Consider the following 3,400-nt stretch of genomic DNA (forward strand, 5'->3'; position numbering starts at 1 on the left):
ATAAGTCTTAGTGCACACCTTTCCCATCACTTGGAAGGCTGAGGCAAGCAGATCTCTGAGTTTGAGGCCACCCTGGTCTATATAGTGAGTGCCAGGCCATCCAGGGCTACACAGAGAGAGCCCATCTCAAACAAAAACAAACAGATCTTTTGAAACAAAATTCTCCTTTCTGCAAAGGAAAATGCATAGGTTTTTGCAATTCTATGGGAAAGATTAGTCCCTCTGCCCCATTTATTCACACTCGAGATGATTTATTTATACCTTCGTGAACTCATGTATATGTATTTTATCCTCTGGGCTATAATTCAACACTACATTATTTATTTTCCTGCTCAGAATGTTCTACTTTAGGCCAGGGGGAATGTTCCCGTGACCCTGTGACCCTGTGACATGCTCCACTGTGTGTCTGCTTTGTCCTTACTTCTGATGCTATAAGATGCTCCAAGCCCTTCTCCTCTCCCTGCTGTGGACTCAGACTCCATTTCTCAAAGGAATGCTATGTCCTTTCATTGCAGAATGTCACTTAAAAACTCAAATCTGATGGCTCCGTGGTTATGAGCATGTACTGCTCTTGTAGAGGGACTAAATTCAGTTCACAGCGTCCATGTTGGGTGGCTTGCAACTACCTTTAACTCCAGCTCCAGGGGATCTAGCGCCCCTTCTGGCCTCTGCCAGCACTTGCACTCACCAGCACGTACTTAAACATAGACACATACATATAGATGTACTTTTAAAATAATTTTAAAGAACACCCCATATGCTGTATAAATAACAGTGTGTGTGTGAGTGTGTGTGTGTATGTGTGTGTATGTGTGTGTGTGTGTGTGTGTGTGTGTGTGTGTATAGCAGGATTTTAGTAGAACCACTGTATCTGGCATGAAGGCATGAATTCCAGAACAATCGAAGTAGCCTTTATTTGGGGAGGGGGCAGTCAAATCATGTGTTAATTGAGTGCCTGTTATGTGCTAAATATTGTTCAGGGGACGTGGGACCCAGCAGAGGACACGGGGAGCCCTGCCCTCGTGGAGCATACAGTCTATTGCACTGCTGTGACCTTGGGCAAGTCACTGCACCCCTCGATCGGCCCAGCAGACAGAGCTGGGCGTGGTGTAGATGCTGACCAGGACAACACCCTGACCCACCACCCCAGACAGCAGAGAGGGCTGCAGGTTCATCTTTAATAATCAAGTACATGGGGGAGGAGAGAGAGGAAGGAGGCTATACGAGCTGCTGCTGCTGCTGCTTGGTGGCGGCCTTGTTGGCCAGGTCCTTGGCCTTCTCTGTAGCTGCCAGTGCGGTCTCCTTTGCTTTCTCTTTGGCCTCCTTAGCTGTCTCAACAAGTGTTTTTGAAGGGGCCTCACCTTGTAACTTGGCCAGGATGTATTCAAAGCCCTTCATTGTCTTGGTCAAATTGCTTTTGAACCGGGCAAGACCAAATTCCTGGACAGCTCTGGAGACGCCAAATAAGCTAGAAAAGACCCAGGCTTCCCAACGGATTTCGGTCCAGCCGCTATTGTCAGAGTTCACACAGTAAACACAACGTTCCTCCACCGCCATCAGCCGGGCGTGGTTGATGTTCCAAGTGAAGGTGGTCATGGTCTGATTCTGTGGGTCCACAATCGAGTCCTCCAGGATGTACACCAAGTGAGCAACGTTGGCGGGAAACAGTCGCTCTGCCCAACGTGGCATCCTCTTGGTCTTGGTCAGGAGTCTCCGGGACAGAAGCTTCTGGTCAGGGGTCACCTCCCAGTGCACTATGTCTTCGGTTAAGACATGTTTGCTATAGGGATTCAGGTACCGTTGCCAGAAGGCTGTGAACACTTGGTCCCAGGAACTTCAGAGCACGCTCTGGCCCAGGAAATACCTCACCATCTTCCCAACCCGGGCAGGCTCAGCACCAGTGCAGCATCAGGGTGAAGAGCCTGGGGGTGGGGGTGGGGGGCACGTGGCCAGGCGCACGCCGGCCAGGCGAAGTAGCCTTTGATAGTGACTGTTCTCTGAGATTTTGGCGGGTTCTCAGAGTCTTTTGCATAACTTAGTCTCAGACGTGCTTGGCAAAACAGGAAGTCTCTTAGGGGTGAGAATTGCGTGGTTCTTTCAAGACAACCCCTAGATCAGACGAAAAGTTTTGTTATGCAGAAATTGACTTGCAAAAGGTTTTTGTGCAGCAATAAAGAGGCTCTGCAAAAAGGGGTTGGGGTTTGTAAAGTAAGGGCCCTTCTGTGCCTGCCTTTGTTCCCAAATAATGACCTGGGGACCTCCCTATTAATAAGCTCCTTATACTACAGCAGGCAGATACTCAGCTGCTATAACCCAGCTACTTCCCAGTCACTGGCCTATTACCTGCCTTCTAGGTCTCACCCTGGCCTCCATCTTCAATCCATGACCTGGGTCTCACCAGAGACCCTCTCTTGGGCTCTCTGGGTGCGGAAGTCCCACCTTTTTCTCTCCTGCCCAGTGCTAGGCTGAAGATCTCTTTATTGATTAATGAGAAGATGGTGAGGAACAATGTTTTACAAAATACTGAGTCAAGAAGTGCTTTATAATAATGACCATGACAAAATCCACACTCTAACGAGAGTTTTGGGTACAGAAATCAGCAAAAACATCCCCGACAGATGTTCAGTTCTTGAGAGGCTGATTCTCCTACTGCTTGAGAACCTAAATTCACCCTTCAGTGTCTCTATTTGACCAATCATTCCAGGTAACCCAGAAAACCAATATATATGTATAGGCATACATTTTTTGCAGCCTATTTAATAAATGTTTAACCTCTCCTCTGGCCCACCACCTACCAAAGGTAGCAGAAGAGAAAAACTACTAGGATATGGGGAGTGGACCTGCTCAGCAACAGTTCTTTGGGGCAGAGTTCAGTCTTCTTCGTCAGGAGTTCAGTCCGTAACAAACACCAAGTGTGAATCAGTAGCTACAATCAGTCCTCTCGTCAGGCAGACACCACACATGAACCAGCAGCTGCAGTTCACTCCTGAAGAAACCACCAGGTTTGCCAACCAGCCTGAGGTGAGGTCGCTGAAGCAAGGGGCAGGCTTTGCAGGAACCTCAGGAGCAGTCTTTGTCGAGTTTCTCTCAATGGTGGCGTTACCACAAGTGGAGCTCAACAACGCTATGCAATACATGCGCGTCGTTGGTGAAGAATAGCAAGGCAGAGCAAGTTAAACCAAGGCTCAGTGCTCTTCTCCACTGTCTGAGGTCATAGTTATACTCTCATGCGTCCTTTCACGTGTCTGATATATCCAAACATCCTTTCACCTGCGAGCCCAGAAAAACAAAACTGACTTTCCAAACAAATCAGACATTTCCATTCATACACACACACGCGCGCGCGCGCACACACACACACACACACACGTCAGTTGTGACAGCCTGGGTGGGAAGCTTT

The 3,400-nt window shown here is 48.4% G+C and overlaps 1 pseudogene; it reads right to left on the bottom strand.

Annotated features, from left to right (window-relative positions):
- Positions 1-1,117: 1,117 nt before the first annotated feature.
- On the bottom strand, positions 1,118-1,887 carry Prelid1-ps5 (PRELI domain containing 1, pseudogene 5; annotated as a pseudogene).
- Positions 1,888-3,400: the final 1,513 nt, after the last annotated feature.

Source organism: Rattus norvegicus, chromosome 1, assembly GCF_036323735.1.
Source record: "Rattus norvegicus strain BN/NHsdMcwi chromosome 1, GRCr8, whole genome shotgun sequence".
Classification (NCBI taxonomy): Eukaryota; Metazoa; Chordata; class Mammalia; order Rodentia; family Muridae; genus Rattus; species Rattus norvegicus.